Source organism: Mauremys mutica, chromosome 2 (assembly GCF_020497125.1).
Source record: "Mauremys mutica isolate MM-2020 ecotype Southern chromosome 2, ASM2049712v1, whole genome shotgun sequence".
NCBI classification, from domain to species: Eukaryota; Metazoa; Chordata; order Testudines; family Geoemydidae; genus Mauremys; species Mauremys mutica.
In genome coordinates, this window is record NC_059073.1 from 32,737,881 (window position 1) to 32,759,222 (window position 21,342).

Below are 21,342 nucleotides of genomic sequence, written 5' to 3' on the forward strand. Positions count from 1 at the left end.
ACCACTGGTCTGATCCCATATGGTAATTTCTAGGTTCTATGAGCATTTGTTAATCATGGGCATTCAGAAAGGTCCTATGCTTAGGCCTCACATGATACAAAATTGAAGAATTCTTCAAAATGTGCTGAAGTACTAAAACTTTATTTACATAGTTGTCTAGTAAATATGTATCATTTCTTTAGGGAGGATGGGTATTTAGTTCCTGGACCTTCCATACCTTCTTAGAACACTTCTATAAAGCAAAAATGGCAAGGGAGCTCTTCAAAAAACAGATCCTCTGACACAGAACACTCCCTGTCCTCATTTCTCAATCAACTATTTGCATTTCATTTAGCTACTGATATTTGTACTTGACAGCTTAATATAGTAGTTATCCAACATCTGGCTATTCATAGTAAATTTTTACTCTCCCACTGTTTGCTTTGTTGCTTTTATGACACAAAGGCTTACAGCTAAGTTGAGCAATCATTGGAAAATCCAAGTCAATGGAGTTACACCACAGATGACTTTGGTCTGATGGCTCTAAAGACTTAAAAATGATTCACAACCTAGCTTATACCATCACTTCAGCAGCACTGTTGTGTGCCTGTCTTTGTATGACACAGAAGAAATGGTTGGTAAATAACTATTTCCCACTAAATCTTTTTTGAAAAGTTTTCATGGAAGATTTTCCTTCTTTTTTTGGGCAAGGGTGGGGGGAATAAAAAAACAAAAACAAAAATACCCAGAACTTTTTGGTTTTCTGTTTTTCTTGAAGTCAAAATCTTTTTCCCCATTTCATTTACAAAAAGGTGATTAAGTCAATATATTTTTATTTTCAAATTAAAAATGTTGACCAGCTCTATTAATGGTATACATGTACTTCCTTGCTTCTCCACTCCCTTTCCTCAAACTTTATCCCAGAGATATGGATAAAATGAGAATTGGCCTAAACATTTACCCAGAATTTAAACAAAAGTATGGGTGGGAGTAGGGGAAACAACCCAACAGAACCTTAAAATTTTGCAAGAATCTTCATTTTGTAGTTGTCCCTGAAGCAATTTTGCACCAAAAAAGTATATTTTCCTAGGGTTAAAAAGATAAAGTACTGGAAATTTCATGAGGGACTCTGTTTTGAGATATCAGACCTTATTTCCAAACCAAGAAGATTAGAGAATTTACACATTTTCTGATTGTCATGAGTGCTTTACTATTGTCATCTATATTGAGAACCTACATCTAAATGGGCAAGAGAGTATATGGCAACCTGCTTTCAGTATTGGGGAAAGAATTTAATATAGGAGATGGTTATCATTTTCTCCGTCTTGATCTAGCCCTTAGTTATTAATTTCATTTGATAGTCTTACAGCACTTCAGAAAGTCAGGACCTAGAGATACTACACAACCCCGAGGAGCTGAAAATGTCTGACAAGTCATCAAAATATGTAACACCTGAGTTGTGTGGCATTGTTACAGGTTAATGGTGAGGGCATTGACCAATTACAGACTGCAAGGTTGTGTCCATCCTCTTCCTGCTTACCAATACAAATGCCAATATGTGTATTTTAGGGAGGAATTTGAAACATTCTAGGGACTCTGTCTATGCAACACTGTACACTTACAGTATCCTTTGAATTTATTTGTGGACCTGGTAGGCTGAGGTCTGTCTGCACAATGTATCATTTCTTTTCCAATAACGTTAACAGTTTTTGCACACTCTTTTACAGAAGATGAATAAGGCTACATAACTTTGCACAATATATTTCCTCTCCGTACTGTAGTTTTCCAGTGAAATGTTCATTTACCTTGGTGGGGGATGGAGGAGAAACGGAGCAAAACAACTTTCTTCCTTTTTCTTAAATTAGAATTTTCTAGCAGCTGATGCATCACTGCAAAAAAACCAAATAAATAAATAAATAAATAATGCTGTAATCTCCATGTTCCTTTATTTGTGTATATTTTACTTTGTAGCAAATGCTTGCAATCTGAATCTCCTGAGAATGTAATGATTTGGTGAAATACCGTGCTCCTTTCAATACAGATATACAGCTCATCAATAACAAAACTACCTCTTATATGGTGTTATTGGCAAGGAGCTCTCGAATTAATTGATTAATAAGGGAAATGAATTTTGAAAACTTGTATATTGTCTAGTTGAAGTGTGATCAGAAGATCAAAGGACACATTACACGTGCTTCATAATGTATTATTCAGATTAATTTTATCCATATAATCTGCAGGATGTGCACATAATAGAAAATGTATCTAAAATACTGGGAACAAAATCTTGGACAAATAGGACCAGCTCAGCTGGCACAGCTTCCTGGACTTCATTTGAGATACTCTGATTTACTCTAGCTGAAGAACTATTCCAGTAACTTCAATAGAGCTACATCAGTATATACCATCTGAGGATCTGGATTTATATAATCACCTATGCACTTTTATGGGGAAAGTTTTGAAAAGCTTCTATGTAATTTAGGCATCCTAAGTCTCACTGGTTTACAATGAGACTTAAGATACACTTAGTGTAAACTTTTCAGAAGCATCTGTGAGTCAAATGCTCTGATTTTCCTTGTATTGTTTTTCACCAAAGTTTCAAATGCACTTCCTTTAATTTTGAGCAGGACGATGGAGTATAACAAGAGTCAAGAAGTCAAAGTTTAAAAGTGTGTTGCAGTCATGGGCAGCATAAATACTTATAAAAAAATCTTTCAAGCCAGGCTAACAAATCAAGGACTATTAGTGATTAATATGGTACCAGGGGAGAGAGATTTAGAGAAATCATGCATAAAATACCAAGAAAAATGTGGAGATGGGAACTACGTAGGCAGAATCCAATTAATGAAGAACAAGAAAAAATAGTATAATTATTCTAAAAGCAGTGGACTACTCGTGCTGAAAGTTAAGCACATGCTTAATTGCTTTCCTGTATCAGGGCCAGATTGCTCAGTTCTTTGCAGGACTGAGCCATAAATGTCATTAATCCAACACAATAACCCTCTGTGGAGGATTTTTAATCCAAGATTTTCTCAAAAGTAAAATCAAACCTGTGCAGTGGAAACACGTTATTGGTTCATACTTTGAAACAGGAGAATTTTAAACAAAATAGTCATTGATACAGTAGAAATAGATGTTCTCTTCCAAGGCAAAAAAAACCCCATCAATAAGTGGAACAGAGAATTATGTATTTAAAAGAAAACTTTCATTAAAAATGAGAGCTTCCTTTCTGGAATAATAATGAGGTATATCTGGAAACAGTGTTGTCACTGATATTAATCTTTTCATTAACTCAGTTAGCATGAATTCATAATCTGGCTGACATTTTAAGTCAGGCTTGCATTGCTTCTGAAATAATCAGTTTGTTCTACATAGCAAAACTATTTACACTTGTTATGTTAAAATGAATCATATTAGGAGAATCTGACTTCAACTGGTAGTTAATTGAGATCAGGGATACATATTTGGTAGTAGTTTTACAAATGAGTTCCCCGTTTGCATTCTGGTCTGATTCACATCTCCTAGCAACATCAAGTCTTTGTTAATAGATCCTTATCTACAGAAGTCAGTGGAATATATTACTTGATTAGAAAGAAATAGAACATATCTTTATATACATTTATTAATTTTAATGAATTAATGATGTTTGGAAGTGAAGACACATATTGTAGAAAGTAAATTTGACCTTTTATAAAAATATATATTATTATTAAAAAGGAGCTTTTTTGCTGCATTTTATTCTGACCCTTTATGCCTAATTCATAAAACAGTTACTTGCCTTTGTACCAAAAGCAGACAGTGAATGAAACAGCTGTTTGGCATCTCAGGAAACAGTAACCTTACCAATGGCCCTAAGAACTATTATTAATGCCACCTGCCACTCAAAGAGCACAGTGTAGCTTCAAAGCATGTTCTTACACTTTGCCCAATTTAGAAAGAAGGGCTTAAGTACATTGTTGGCCAAATCTTATGGTGGTGTTTTCTCTGTGTGTGCATTTGTATCAGGAAGGTATGCATCTGTGTGAAGAGATAATATTACAGTAAATTAAGCAGCTGTAGTTTGTCAGACCAATAGTTCAGCATCCTGCCTTCTGCAGTGGATGCCTGAATCTTTTGGAGGCATGTGAACCTTGGACATCTAATACACTTGGCCAATTGTGCCACATACATAGGGATGGGGAGCGGGAAGATACTTTCCTCCCCCTCATAATCAGCTGATGCTTTGAATCAGAAAACTGAATATCTCTGCTTTGGCATGCAAAATTACAAATGTTATCGTTAATCATGACTCTATCTCATTTTAAAATCCAGCCATTTATGATGAAGAGAATTTCACAGATCAAATATACACTGTAAAAAGTGTCTGCCATTAACTGGGGTCTATACAGCAGGGTTCCTTTGCTGGCTCTAAGTGGCAAGCTTGAAATTTTTCAGAAAGAGGGGAGGATAAGTTCTAGTTATAAGGCACATCAATGACATTATTTTTATATAACTTTAAATGTTACTTCTAGCACCCAATATTATTTAGGATACCCCAAAAGCTCAGTGAAGTCAACTGAGAGACTCCCATTCATTCCAATGGGCTTTGAGTCTAGGATTTACACAGCAGAATCCACACCTGTCTGAGAACACAATATATCTTTACTCCCCTCTAACCGACAGGGGAGGCTCTATGTATTTTGCTGCCCGAAGCGCAGCAGTCAGGCGGCTTTTGGCGGCGCGCCTGCAGAAGATACACTGGTAACACGGATTTGGCAGCGTGCCTGAGAGAGGTTCGCCGGTCCCACGCCTTCGGCGTACCCACCACCGAATTGCTGCCTAAGCCGCGGGACTGGCGGTCCTCCTTCAGGTATACTGCTGAAGGCTCCCTGTCTGATGCTCTCATGGCAACCGGCAGGCCGCCCCCACGGCTTGTCGCACCAGGCATGTGCCTGGTGCGCTGGTGCCTGGAGCCACCCCTGCCAGTACTGAATTATCTTATACAGTTAGTTTTTCTAATCTCCTTTGAAGCTGATTAAGGCCTGGTCTACACTAAGAAGGGGGTTCAAATTAGGGTATGCAAATTCAGCTACGTGAATAGCGTAGCTGAATTCGAAGTACCCTAATTCGAACAACTCACCCGTCCAGACGCGGCGGGGTCGAACTCCGCGGCTCCCCCGTCGACTCCGCCAACTCCTTCTGCCGAAGTGGAGTACCGGAGTCGACCGCGGCGCTTCCGGAGTTCGAACTATCGCGTCTAGATCAGACGCGATAGTTCGAACTCCAAAAACTAAAAGTCGAACTCTCCGCGTCGAACCGGCAGGTAAGTGTAGACGTACCCTAAGACAATTATTTCTTGTCCTACCTTCAATAGACGTGGAGAACTATATAGCACCATCCCGTTTATTACAGCCCTCAACATATTTGAAAGTGTGCTGGTGACTGGAGCCACCCCTCATAACAGAAGAAAAAGCTAGTCCTAATAGTCTGCTTTTATCAACACCTGTTTGCCTTAACTGCTGCAGCATACTGGACAGATATCACAATGAAAATATCTACATGATTTGATGTCTCTTTCCCTACAGAAGGAACTACATGTTCAAAGCCCATCACCATACATGATAGGTTTGGATTTTTTTTTAATTTATTTTTTGGCCAACATGCAGTACTTTAAATTTAAAATTAATCTGCCATTATGCAGAAATACTGCACTGTACTTGTGATATTTCTGGACCAGACTAAAATAAAATATCTGAACTTCTAGATGCATATCTGCACCAAAGAGATTCTCCAAACCTTTCGAGGTTTGTCCATTCCTAATTGCAAATCTAATGTCATGAAACACACTGATATTAACATATCTGCTGGTAAATTACATCTAAGATGCTTTTATGTCTAATAAGCCTTTACTACAGGATTTAACCCTCCCTCTCCACAAACTTTAAGTTTATTCCACCCAATTTTTGTTTGCTAAAAGAATCACATATGATTTCCAACCTAAGTGGTGTCGCTTGGAATCAGACCTTCTGGAAATGAAATTTCTCATTCTTTTTGTTAAATATGTGATGCAACTTGATGGCATCACATCCGATTAGATTATGTCACTTCATTTTATATCTGGACTTGGAAGATTATTATGCTGTGATGCCCCAGCTCTTAGCAGTAAACACTAAAACCCACTTATTTTAAACTTGGGATCCATCATCATTTCAGTGTGTAAATACCTCATTAAAATTAATCACAGAAAGTAAAAGCAGAAATAATGTTAAAATTATCTTGTTTGTGAAATGGCAAGTATCCCAATCTAAAATCAGAGGTATTTTAGGTACTTTTAAAAATCTATCTTTTTAAAGGCTTTTTTCAAATGATTACAACAATCATTTGTCTTTTTTTTTTTAAAGTATTATTTTGGTCTAGGTTTTGAAATCAATATACATGTACAGGAACCATTTTTTCTCCCACAGCTCCATTTCTAATAAACATTACCAATAGTCTAGTGCCATTTAAAAAAAAATGGGTCACTAAAGTTAGATTCAAATGTTAATATTCAGACCATTAAATAAGTGGGCTGATTTTCTAAGATGCTGAACACCCAGCTCTTCCCCCTGGCTTCTGTGGGGGTTTGTTAATTGTTATTGTCAATTTTCATATTAAGAGATTTCTTGAAGTCAGGCAGCATCTTGATAGGGCTCAGAGGATAGCTGTCATAGGGAAAGGTAATATTTATATGGCAAGTTGTCAGGCTATTGTATACCATACTAAGGGACTGAGAAGCCTCACAAATCAGTATGACTTTGCCTCTTCTAATTGAGAGGAAAAAAAATACCGTATTAGTTAACATTACACTAGACCCATTGGTACACTAGACCCATTGGTGCAGAGGACTGTTGGCCTGTTCTGAAAGTTGAGGAGGGGTAGGGACACTGAGTTCAACTGCATCCCTGGCCCTCTCCCTTATCCTGGGCAGTTAGAATACAGTCCTATAGGTACCATACCTAGCTGTCATAAGTTAGAGCAACCTAAGGTCTGTTCTAACTTTCCTCAGGCCAGTGTAGGGGCATCCTAAGAATCAGGCAACCCTGGTAGTAGCCCCTCATCCTGCACCAAGCATTTGTTGGGACAGGAGAGAATCTGGCCCAAGATCATTAACATTGAGTTGCATTGTAGTAAGGGTACTCAGATACACAGTTCCATTGGTGCCATCTGGCAAAGGCTTTACTGTTCTGTGACAGCAACTCTTAGTAGGCCTGACAAGCTCACTACACATAGCACACCACCTTCATAGTATTTATCCATAAAGACTATCATGCAAGGTCTGTACTAAAAGCTCGTGTTGAACTGATCATTGTTTGATGTATGAACAGATATTTAAGGAGTGGTGCATATGTACTGAAAATATGTTTTAAAGTCTGTGAGTAACCAAATAGAAAACAGATTTCTTCCAGACAAGAATAGGATGTTTATTCCCCTTTCTATCTTGGTTCACCAGTACATTAAGCATTGCAATGGGATCCCAATTTACATATTAAGTCAACAGGGGGATGGGAAGACACCAGAGGCTAAACTGGGAGTTGTCCTGTCTCCAGGGGGCAAAAATGAACGTTGAAGAATATAAATAGAATCGAAGGAGACACTGTTATCCATTTTCTGAGGACTACTTCTAGTGGAGGGAGGTACTTCATGGACCCTGGGATCCTGGTCTATCTGAAGTGAGCTAGCTCTGCAGAAGATTAAACCCCTGGGGGGTGGGTGGGGGAAATCTACTCTATTATATGGGAAAGCTAACCATTGACCCAGGTTTACATTTTACATGTAACCATTTGTTTCCATTATTATCCTTACTCAGTATCTCTTAAATCTTAATTTGATAGTACATTCATGATTATATATTGAAAACATATATATACATATATATGTGTGTGTGTGTGTGTGTGTGTGTTTGTGTGTGTTGTGATATCATAGAATCATAGAATCTCAGGGTTGGAAGGGACCTCAGGAGGTCATCTAGTCCAACCCCCTACTCAAAGCAGGACCAAACCCAACTAAATCATCCCAGCCAGGGCTTTGTCAAGCCTGACCTTAAAAACCTCTAAGGAAGGAGATTCCACCACCTCCTTAGGTAACCCATTCCAGTTCTTCACCACCCTACTAGTGAAAAAGTTTTTCCTAATGTCCAACCTAAACCTCCCCCTCTGCAACTTGAGACCATTACTCCTTGTTCTGTCATCTTCTACCACTGAGAACAGTCTAGATCCAGATATGATATGATGTTATACAAGAGTTGAATCAAACAAACTAGTGCACTGTTCCCTGGGGGACTGCACACCTGGTAATTTCGGTGAGTGTCCAATGACAAGGCCTGGATATTACATGGGAACACTTTAAGGGAGGTCAGGGATTGGGGTGCACCTATTGTTAACCTGCAAGGCAAAGTAAGGGCTGGCATAGCCCCAAAGAGATTGCTTTGGTGGCTAACAGACTGGTGGTTTCAAGGAGATAACACTAGTGTGACCAGACAGTAAGTGTGAAGAATCAGGACGGGGTGGAGGGTAATAGGAGCCTATATAAAACAAAGCCCCGGATATTGGGACTATCCCTATAAAATCAGGACATCTGGTTACTCTAGATAACATCAGCAAGTCTTCCTCTTGCTTGAGCCTGGGGTGCAGGTGGGGAGGGAGGAAGGTGACTCATAGTCCTGGGTATTCCAAGAAAGCATCACAGGTACAAGATGCATGGTTAGACAGAACAAAGATCATTTAAAACACAATGGAGCAGTCACATTATGTTTCCAAGAGAAGAAAAACCTGGAAATCATACATCTTTGTAGTTTTACTTTAATGAAGCAAATATTATTTTTAAAAGTATTTCAGGTTAAACTACAAGGCCCTCTTATTCTCTGTTTACACTGGAAGGGTAATTCCATTGATGGAAAAACTGCTGTAAAATCAAAATCAATGAATGGGATCATTCTCTAGTTAATATGGTATGTACTAACAAACCTATTTTTCAGCTTAGCTGATTTAAAAAAAATTGTTTGAATTTTCTATAAATTTACATTTTCTTATATTTAAAATAACTCAAACAATGGGCCAGATTGAGCTCAATGCCACCAGTGTAAATCCAGAGTAACTGAACAGATTTTAGCCCACTATTTGCATCAACTGACTTCAGCAGAGTTGCTCTGGATTCATATTGGTATATCTAAGAGGCCTATTGTAGGGTATGTCTGCACCAGTGGTTCTCAATCAGGGGTCCAGGGTCCCCTGGGAGGGCTATGAACAGGTTTCAGGGGGTCCGCCAAGCAGGGCTGGAGTTACATTTGCTGGGGCCCATGGCAGAAAGCCAACGCCCCACCACATGGGGCTGAAGCCTGGGATCCTGTGCCCTGCCACATGGGGCTGAAACCAAATCCTAAACAAATTACCTTCATGGAGGGCCCTGTGGCATGGCGCCACAGGCAACTGCCCTGCTTGCTACCCCCTAATGCCAGCCCTGGCCTTTATATGCAGAAAACCAGTTGTTGTGGCACAGGTGGGCTGTGGAGTTTTTATGTTGGGGGGCCTCAGAAAGATAAAGTTTGAGAACCCCTGGTGTACACTACAAGCGAGGGCTGAGATTCTCCTGTTCATGTACACATACTTGTGAGAACTCTTATCTAGCTAGCGAGACTGGTATATATCTGGCATGGCTCAGCCATGGCTCCCCTGCCACTGTCCATGCTACTGTGGCTACACTGCTATTAATACTTCTGATAGATCGATGACCCAATGCAAACACATATACATGAGCAGGGGACAAACACCCCTGCCTTGTAATATAGCTCTAGATGGCATAAATTTATTTCTAGGGATTAATGTCTGCCTGGAGAATCCTCTTCCCTGCATTTTAGCCCCGTTTTAGGTGGAACAGTTTTAAAGCTATGGATATATCAAAGTGTATCTGTACTGTAGAGATCTTTCCCAAACAGTTTTTTTTTCTTGTGAAGTTTCAATATTTCCTGTTATTTCATTCTATACTACCTTATACTTCAATCAAAAGATTCAAATCTAAAAAAATGTATTGTAGCTTCAAAGTCTGGGATTAAATGTGAAAGATGCAACCCAGTGGCTGAGAAAGAAGAATTCAGCAATTACAACAAAAGGAAAGTCTTTCAACACTACTTGTAATCCATTGACTATAGCAACTCCCATCTATTATACTTTATATGGAAACATGAAAAGCAACGTGAAGTGTAAGATTATCTATTGGCTACATAACTGTTAAGTGTTGGCCCTAATCCTAAAAGGTTCTGTGTGCCCACAGTTGGCATTGAAGGTGCTCAGGACTGGGCCCTCAGGAGGACAGATTTCAGAATATATCATACAATGTGATTTTGATGTGATTTCATAGAGATCGCGTTCCTTTTTCCATAAAATGTTAACTAATACGGTATTTTCTTTCCTCTCAATTAGAAGAGGCAAAGTCAAACTTATTTTGCTAGGAAGTAATTACTTTTATGAACTTTTGCATTTAAACAGGTAATCAGTTTGATTAAAAATATTAAGATTGAAATATAGATATCAAAGTGCACTTATGACACATTTGATAAATTCCCATTGAAGTCAGTGATGTGAGTACATGAACAATGGAGGATTGGACCCATGAGTTAAAATCTACTTTCTTTATCTGTTACATATTGTATGGTAGTGCTCTCAGAATCATTAGGGTTTGAAATGCGTCCTGGGTCTAGTGCAGACCTTTGTAATATCATTTGATTTTTCATTCCTGATAGATGGCTATTAGCGCCTAAATCATGTAGCTGCTAAATAAAGGGTTCACAATTGTTTCTAGCGTGGGCTACATCTTCCTAGATTGCCTTGGACATAACCTACCCTTCTATTCAAGAAAAGATCAGCCACTTCCTCTTCCATCCAACTGATGTTCATCCTCCCTCATAACGCAAGAGCAAAAGTGCATTCAATAAAATGAAAGGTGGCAAATTTAAAATGATTACCAGGAACTGTTTTTTCACACCATGAAGAAGTAGTCATTGGATCTCATTGGCCTAAGATATTGAGGTTTAAGTTTTACCTTAACAATGTGCAGAGTTATAAAAGTAAGGCTAAAATTGCCACCAAGAGCTTTGATAGGGAGATATACCCTCATGCTTCAGCTGACAAGCCAGCCTCTAACTGAAGATCAAGAAGGCGCTTTCTTTGTAGGTAATAATCTAAGGTTTTAAAATATCTTGCACCTTCTTTTGCAACAGTTTATATTGGCAACTATTGGAGACAGTAAATTGGATTAGATGATCTGATTCAATATGACTATGCCCAACCAAAATAACACCCTGTATTTTTTCAGGGAAGGAGCATTTGGGTCCTTACCTGCACTAGTATAAATCTGGAGTCACTCAGATGAACTCAGTGGAGTAAATCCAGATTTACACCAGTATCACTGGGTAGAATTTGGCCTACTACTATGTCCTTTGAGTGACTATATAACATCAACCACAAGGCGAGTGAAACTATAGTAGGTACGGACATCTGAGTGTAATGGGGAAAAGCCATTAGGAGAAAAGCAAGACAGAGACAATCACCCATCCATCAAACTCCAGAAAAATTCCACACCAGGACCCACTTCTTGGACTCTACAATCAGCTTCAGCAATGGAACCCTATAGACAACTGTATGCAAGAAACTCAAATTACCACACTTACTTTCACAGATCCAGTAGCCACTCTGAACACACCAGGAAATCTGTTCTCTACAGGTACTCAGATACAGAATATGCTCTGAGGAGAAATTCTGGGATACACACCTTAATACACTTAGGGCTTGGCTACACTTGCAAGTTGCAGCGCTGGTGGAGGCTTTCCAGTGCTGCAATTATTCTCCGTCCACACTTGCAAGGCACATCCAGCACTGCAACTCCCTGGCTGCAGCGCTGGCTGTGCACCCGTTCGGGTTGGGGTATAAGGAATGCAGCGCTGGTGATCCAGCGCTGCTCATCAGGTGTGGACACACACCAGCGCTTTAATTGGCCTCCAGGGAATAAGGAGATATCCCAGAATTCCTGTTCAGCCACTCTGTTCATCAGCTTGCACTCTACTGCTCTGGCCTCAGGTGACCCGCCCTTTAAATGCCCCGGGAATTTTAAAAATCCCCTTCCTGTTTGCTGCAGCCAGGTGTGGAGTGCAATCAGTTAATCTTTCCAGGTGACCATGCCTCCACGTGGCAAACGAGCCCCAGCATGGAGCAATGGCGAGTTGCTGGACCTCATTAGTGTTTGGGGGGAGGAAGCTGTGCAGTCCCAGCTGCGCTCCAGCCATAGGAATTATGATATCTTTGAGCAGGTATCAAGGTCCATACTGGATAGGGGCCATGATTGGGACGTGCTGCAATGCAGGGTTAAAGTAAAGGAGCTGCGGAGTGCCTATTACAAAGCCCGCAAGGGGAACCGCCGGTCCGGCGCTGCCCCCACGACCTGCCGTTTTTACAGGGAGATGGACGCGATACTTGGGGGTGACCCCAATGCCAATCCTAGGACCACGATGGACACTTCTGAGCAGGGTGGGGGACAGGAGGAGGAGGAGGAGGAGGCGGCGGCGGGGGCGGGGAGGAAACCACAAGTGAAGCTACTGGGATGGGGGAAGACACCCCAGAGTCCCAGGAGGCATGCAGCCAGGAGCTCTTCTCAAGCCAGGAGGAAGGAAGCCAATCGCAGCACCCAGCAGTTGCTGAAGGACAAGCAGAGGAGCGAGTTACCGGTAAGCAGCTTTTATTTTCAGGGTGGAAATGTTTCGGGAGAGGAGGGGGGGTTAGGGCTGCATGCATGCATGCCTAGATGTGGAATAGCCCATTGATGTGGTCTATCACGTCGCGGTAATCGGCTGCAGTAATCTCCTCAAAAGTTTCAGCCAGAGCGTGGGCAATGTGCCTGCGCAGGTTTATAGGGAGAGCCACTGTGGTCCTTGTCCCAGTCAGGCTAACGCGTCCACGCCACTGTGCCGCGAGGGGTGGGGGGACCATTGCTGCACACAGGCAAGCTGCATAGGGGCCAGGGCGGAATCCGCATTGCTGTAGAAGACCTTCCCGCTCTTCCCTGGTGACCCGCAGCAGCGAGATATCTTCCAGGAGTAACTCCTGTGGAAAATGTTGGGAGACTGTTTAGTGCAGATCCCCCCTGTAGCTGTTTGCTGTCCCCAACACACAGAAACCCCTGCACAGCCCTGAAGCAATCAGTACCCCTTACTCACCATTTCGTGGCTGCTGTTGTGTTATGTGTGTGCTCTTATTTGTTATGGGAAAAATATGCTAAAGTGAAGACTGTAAACTCCTTCAGTGTGTGGGAATTACTGTTTGGAGGAGATAATGAACAATGCTACCCTGTTAACTGTTGCAATTTTTGCCTTCCAAAAGTGGCAGTCCAGAAGTCAAGGTCAATCTCCACCACAGCACAGAGACTACAGAATCTGAGGAAAAAGCCGCGAAAGACCAAGGAAGACATGCTGAAAACAGTTATTGAAGACTCTGCTAGAGAGAGTAAAACCTGCAGGAGTGGAGAGAAAGTGAAAGCAGGATCCGCCAGAGACATTGGCGGAGAAACGCTGTGGCAAAGAGGAAAAGCACAGACCAGCTGCTAGGCATCCTGGCGCGCCAAGCGGACTCTCTCCAGACACTCGTAGCCATGCAGGCAGAGCAGTCCCGTGCTGCCCCACAGCTCCCCCCCGTCCCAAATTTTATTCTCTTCTGCCCCAATGTTAGCTCCAAACCCCCTTCCCCAGCATCCAAGTTCTTACCACCACCAGCTGCCTCCAACACCTGAACGTTCACCAACCAGCCCTGAGAACTACGACCCTTACCCTCTGCACTCAACCCCCATCACTATGCAGTATATGCACCCTGAAGTGCAGCAGCCATTGCACAGCACTGCAGACAGGACATATGCAAACTTGTGACTGTACAGTTCACCAACCCACCCCCCTGCCCTAGGTTCCTGAAATGTTGTGTGTCTGTCAATGAAGTATTTTTCTTTTCAATAAAATAAATCTTGGCTTTGAAAACAGTCTTTATTATTGCAGATAGTGAAAGATACCTTGTCCCAGTAAAGAAACAGTCACTGGAAATCATGTTAGGGATAATAGAATCCTAACAGTGTAACCACTGCACTTCACTCCCATGCAAGGCAGCAAACATTACTGTTGGCTTTCAGCCTCAAATTCCTCCCTCAAGGCATCCCTAATCCTTGTAGCCCTGTGCTGGGCCTCTCTAGTAGCCCTGCTTTCTGGCTGTGCAAATTCAGCCTCCAGGACTTGAACCTCGGTGGTCCATGCCTGACTGAATGTTTCACCCTTCCCTTCACAAATATTATGGAGGGTACAGCATGCGGATATAACCGCGGGGATGCTGCTTTCCCCCAAGTCTAGCTTCCCATACAGGGACCGCCAGCGGGCTTGTAAACGCCCAAAAGCACACTCCACAGTCATTCGGCACCGGCTCAGCCTGTAGTTGAACCGGTCCTTGCTCCTGTCAAGCTTCCCTGTATAGGGTTTCATAAGCCAAGGCAGTAACGGGTAAGCGGGGTCTCCAAGGATCACAATGGGCATTTTGACGTCCCCTACTGTGATCTTTCTGTCTGGGAAATAAGTCCCTGCCTGCATCTTCCTGAACAGGCCACTGTTCTGAAAGATGCGTGCATCATGCACCTTTCCAGGCCAGCCTATGTAAATGTCAATGAAAACGCCCACGGTGATCCACAAGCGCCTGGAGAACCATAGAGAAATACCCTTTCCGATTAACATACTCAGATGCTAGGTGGGGGGGGGTGCCAGAATAGGAATATGCGTCCCATCTATCGCCCCTCCACAGTTAGGGAAACCCATTTGTGCAAAGCCATCCACAATGTCCTGCACGTTCCCCAGAGTCACGGTCCTTCTTAGCAGGATGCGATTAATTGCCCTGCAAACTTGCATCAACATGATTCCAACGGTCGACTTTCCCATTCCAAACTGGTTCCCGACCGATCGGTAGCTGTCTGGAGTTGCCAGCTTCCAGGTTGCAATAGCCACCCGCTTTTCCACCGTCAGGGCAGCTCTCAATCTTGTGTCCTTGCGCCGCAGGGTGGGGGCGAGCTCAGCACACAGTCCCATGAAAGTGGCTTTTCTCATACGAAAGTTCTGCAGCCACTGCTCATCATCCCAGACTTCCATGACGATGTGATCCCACCACTCAGTGCTTGTTTCCCGAGCCCAAAAGCGGCGTTCAATGGTGCTGAGCATTTCCGTGAATGCCACAAGCACTGTAGTGTCACACGCGGCAGGCGACTCGATATCATCGTCGGACTCCTCACTGTCACTTTGGAGCTAAAGGAATAGCTCAACTGCCAAACGTGTTGTGCTGACGACACTCATCATCACAGTACTCAGCAGCTCGGGTTCCATTTCCCACAGAAATCGCGATTCACAGACAGAGTAAAAAACAGCAAGCGACTCACAATGGCACCAAACGTGGCCGGAAAAACTGTGAATGCTGGGATGCGAAGCGATGCACCACGGGGCGTTGGGACAGGAAGCGGAATGACCCGCACCCTTCCGTCCCCTTCCCACAACCCACAGCGCAAAAATGGGATGAGGTGCTCTGTGGGATAGCTGCCCACAATGCACCTCTCAATACAGCGCTGCAAATGCTGCAAGTGTGGCCACACTGCAGCGCTGGTAGCTGTCAGTGTGGTCACACGTCAGCACTGGCCCTGCATAGCTGGATGACCAGCGCTGCAAACTACCAGCGCTGCAACTTGCAAGTGTAGCCAAGCCCCTAGAATCGACTTCTCCAAACAAGGCACTGCAGAGAAGTAGAGTGCATCATGGAATAGACCACCCAAATACCCCAAGAGAACCCCTAAAACCTCTGACAGCACATCCCCTAGTTGTCCCCCACCACCGCACGCTGGAATTCTATGGGGTATCATTAAACAATTACAACCTATACTTGATGGGGAACACATCCTGAAAAATCTTTCCTGAAACCCCTCTTCTGAGCTTCAAACAACTCCCCAAACCTTGCCAAGTTCATCATCACTAGCAAGCTCCCCACAGAACAGGACCCACCAACTCAAAGCAACACCAGACCTTGCCATAACAGACACAATCTGCAGACATATCTCCATTTCTGTGATGATCAAAACCTACACAAACACACCTTTCAAGTTCTATGTGTAGGACCCATAGGTATCACAACACATTGTGTTCCTCATCCCATGCACTAAATGCCCCTAACAACAACTATCTGGGTGAAGCCAGATACTCACACAGACAAATAATAAGACAAAAACCATCACATAACTCATGGGTGAACAGTTTCACAAAGTGAACATTTCATATCTGACCTCTTAGTCCTCATCTTCAAAGGAAACCTGCACAATTCCTTCAAAAGACCAGTTTTGGAGCTTAAATTAATAACTTTGTTAGACACAATATCATGGACTCAGTAAAGACACTGAATTTATGGCTCACTACAACAATCTATAATTCACCAATCCTCCTCTTCTTCTCCTATGTCTGCGGAGGTGTTAACAGACCACTTCACCTTGAATGGTCTCTTGTGTGTCGTGTCATCTACATCACTGCAGACTATTACACAATCAGAATGGTGGTGTTTTGCACCCCTTCACCCTGATGTAGACTCCACAAGGTTCAGGGCAATGACAACTTTGACTTTCAGTGTCTAAAAAGAGCAACATCTCATGGCATCTGTCCACAAAATATATATTTTTTAAGTTTAAAAATATTATACTTTCTGCTGAATAGTCCCGTGTTTTAATGTGACAAAAACCACACCTAGCTGTATATTTAACTTTATATGAAAAGTTGCAGTTTAGACAAATCAAGAGCAGGCACAATCCTACATGATATGAGTAGGATTAAGGCTGCATCTACTTACCTATGTGCCTTCCATCTGAGCAGTTATGCCGTTTATGAACTCCATCAACTATGATATGCATTGGCCAAAGCTTTAGCGTAAAAGAAACTTAAAATATTATGTTCAAAGCATAAATGCTGAGAAGTTAGATAAAAGCCATCAAATACTTTCGCTGGAAGGTTGCAACTTTAGCTGTAGAATACAGAACAATAATAGTAACCAAAAACGGAGAGAGACAACGCAGGCTGTTCCTTAAGGCAGACAGATACAACTCAGCCTACCTTCTTTTAAGATGTTTCTTCCCAGACTGACTGATTACATACTTCTCGACTATGCCCCTTAACCTGAAAGCATGAGCAGGAAATCTTCCCTGCTCCCCCTCGCCCCACCATATACACACACTCTTAAAGTGATAGCTTGCAATTCCATCAAAGTCCTCAATACACCACAAGGAGAAGGGAGGAAATAGTACAAGTCCCCACCATAAGTATAAAGGGAAGAGAGTTCTTTTTGATATTCTCCTGTTATGGATCACTAGAGCTAGATACTTAGATTAGGTAGGAATTTAAAGTAGGTAATATTCTGAGCTTCAGATTAGGGCTTGTGTTTGCAAACTTTCCCCTTTTTACACAGATTAAAGAAAGAAAAACATTGTTAAAACCAAACTGGCAATAGGGTAATGAACATTTTCTTTCCCCCACTAAATGTTAGAAATAACAGACACCTTTGCAATATTATAACTGATAACTTTTCAAGATCCTATGTGCTCCTGTATCCAAACATTTTAAATGTACTTGAAATAAGTGTCACAGCAATGCCAAGGAGAAAAAACAAAATACAATTCTAGAAATCTCTGTCTCAGAAGTGATAAAGTTGGTTACCAGTATCAAGTTGCCCTAACACTGCATCACAATCAAACCCATGAATCAGTAATCGTCCCCCATGAGAAGTCCTAGAGAGAAGTCCTACAGATGTAACAGATGAAGCCAATAAGGTTCTACAGATATTCAATAGGAATTCATACAATTTAAAACAGAAGAGCCTTCAGGTAGGATATTTTAAGCATATCCTGTAGAATTTAGCAGCTACTAAATTCCATAGGACAGTCAAAAACACTATAGAGGTATTGTTATTTTTTATTAAATTCATTAGGAACTTTCCATACAGAAGTATCCAAAAACACCTTAACTCAAAGACAAACACCCACATTTTATAACAGTTTGAGGTAAGTAATAGATTCAGAATCTCTCCTAGTTAAATGACTGTCTTCCCCAGCATTGTATTACCCCTTTTACTTCAGCTCTGGTTTCCAGCTTTGAAAGGAAAGTATCAGAACAACAATTTTCTGCTTACCCCTACATAATACCTGCCCCGCTCCCTCAGGTCCACTTTTCTCATATGCTAGCCCTCTAATTCCTGCTTCCTGAATACTATAGCCAGTTTACTTTCCTCTGCACGGCACTAATGCAAGGAAAGACATGGAATCTGACCCTCCCACTCTTCATTACCATCATAGGATCCCTCTCATGTGAGCGTGGCGACCAGGGTTCTAGTATGGTTAGCTCCCCTTCCAAAAGGGGAGTTGAGGGTAATAAGGTCATAATGAGACGATAAGTGTATCCATGCTAGAGACAGAGAGGAAGGATGGTCCAGTGGTTAGGGTTCAGTTCCTAGCACAGTTACAGACTTCCATTGTGGTCTTGAGTAAGTCACTTCGTAATTCCTCATCTCACAAAAGTGTTTGGAGGCTATTTACAATTCATGATTGGGAGATACTACAGTGATAGACAGAAGTAATCAGCTCTTGACCTCACAGACAAGTCAAAGGTCCTGCTTCTCTACAACTCCATATCTTGTGTAGTGTATACAGGTGAACAAAGTGGGCACAAAATGCTTCCATTTTTGATTTGTGAACATTATATATTATATACTTGTTTTGCACATTTCAAAGAGTAACCAAGGTACAAATAGATGGCAGTAGGAACTCAGGCACCAAGTCCTTAGAGGGACCTTGCCCCAATTCCCCTGGCTCACCATTATGAACATTGTTTGGTACCCCAGATAATCTTCCCTTAGCAGTTAGGGCTTTGCTCTTCTTATAGCAATTCACAGATCTGAACACCGTAGTTGCTATAGGAAAGTAGAATTATGTAAACTCAAACTCTTTCTCTAATCCTTTTGAAACTAGGACAAGGAAATATCTGACACTTGCAGGAATGAACTTTCCATGAATGTTTTTATTGGTCTGGTCCTCTGTGCTAGTGGGGTGACTTTATTACAGAGTTACTGCCCTCTCAGGGCCGGCTCCAGAGCCCAGCGGGACAAGCACCCGCCTGGGGCGGCCCTTTCCCGGGGGGGCGGCAGGCTGGGCCGGCGGACCTGCCGCAGTCATGCCTGCGGGAGGTCCACCGGAGCCCCGGGAGCAGCGGACCTGCCGCAGGCACGACTGCGGAAGGTTCGCTGGTCCCGCGGCTCCAGTGGACCTCCCGCAGGCATGACTGCGGACGGTTCACTGGTCCCGCGGCTCGGCTGGACCTCCCGCAGGCATGACTGCGGCAGCTCAAGCGGAGCCGCCGGACCAGCGAACCGCCCGCAGCTGCGGGAGGTCCAGCCGAGCCGCGCGACCAGCGGACCCTCTGCAGTCATGCCCGCGGGAGGTCCGCTGCTCCCGCGGCTCGGGGGCGCCTCCCGGGCATGACTGCTTGGGGCGGCCAAATTTGTAGAGCCGCCCCTGTGCCCTCTCATAGCTTTCTACACAACCCAGGCTTTACCTCAGTAGCTCTCAAATGTCTCAGTGAAACTGGCTCAGCTGTTAACTATCACATCCACCTACCCACAGGCAAAAGTCCCCAAATGTCAAAAGTCATGGATTTATGTATTTGAAAGAACATGAACATAATGGCATCAGCGAGTCCCATGACAGCTGTAACAACATTCTTCCTTCAAAATTCTGGCAGATGGGTGCCCCCTCTTTCCTCATCTCACTCCAGAAATGAAGATTCCACAGCCACACTTGATAGCTTGTCCCATTGCTTAACTGTTGCAATACAGCTGTTACATACCTGCCCCCAAACATTAAGTTTTCCCTCATGCAGCCTAATCCCATTTCTTCATGCTGTCTTTATTTGTTACTTATTTATTTCTTCAAATGTATATTTCATGAATACCTACAAGATGTATGCATGTAGCACTCATGAAAGGTGCCAGACTAATAACCCTGGAGATTGAAATACTCTCTCATGAAACAGCTAAAGCCTGTCAGCAGCTTTGCAACTTTCATCTTAGCAGTGGCTTCAGCTGACTGAAAGTTTCTCACCCTGTAGCCTAATCTATAGATGTTGTATTATTATACTGATTACTTAAGAATTCCCAGTTATTACTTTGAGGGTTGACAGTTCTTGTCCCAAAATCAGGCCCAGTGTTAAAATTTAATTTAAATTTAAATTTACTATATAGTTGGGAACCCCAAATGTGGACACAGACCATACACCAAGAGGCGCAGTCTGTTCCACACTTAGCAGTGTGCATGAAACAGCCCCAGGACAGACTGTCTCAGACAGTCCCAATCTCTTTTTGGATAACGTTGCAATAATACAAATGCAACAATCTAGCCCTCTGTTATGCCAAGGGGAGAACACTGGGTGCTCAATGTCCATTATACAGCATAGTAATTAGAGGAATAGAAACACTAACCTGAAAAAAAAACCCACAAATGCCAGAGTCTGAATTCAAATCTCAGCATCCTTGAACATACTGGGATTACAGGTGTCAAGCAGAAGAGAGAAAAGGAGGAGCAATTGGTGTGGCGTGAATGACTAGGATCCTGACAAGAGCATGCAGGACCAAGGGTCTGAAAAGAGTGAAACCTGAGGCTAAGAGTAGCAGCAGAGTTTGTAGTCAAGTTTCAGGCAAGGGTCAACACCAAGGATCAAAGTGCAAGTCAGGGTCCAGGTCTGGATGTAAGGTCCAAATAAAGCCAAGCTCAAGGTCCAAAGTCTAAGAGCAGGAACACTCCTTGGGTTTATATAGAATGGGGGACCAATTAGAAACCATGATGCTGCTATCTGTCAGATCCCTTGAGGTGGGACTTTCCATGGTCTGTGTCCACTGTGGGTCATGGGTAGTGGAGCACAAATTCATTACACCTAGTGTTGGATAGCAGGATGCAGGTGTTCACTCACTGGGCGCCCTTCTGGCCTGGGTTTGAGACCTACTGGGACTTACATTTCTTTTATCCTGCCTCTCCCTGAAGAAGCACCATCTAGCAGCCTAGTTTTGTCTGGGTGGGCCATGTGGAAGGTTGCCATAAGCTTAGGGGCATGGATTTGGGTTTCTGGCTCCCAGGATTGTTTTTCCGAGCCATAGCCCTCATGAAGGAGTGCAAGTATTGTTCTCACACTTGATTTGCTTGTTTGGATTGACTGTCTATGTATAGGCGATAGACAGTGGATGTGTGTGTGTAGACCCCAAGCAATCGTAAGGT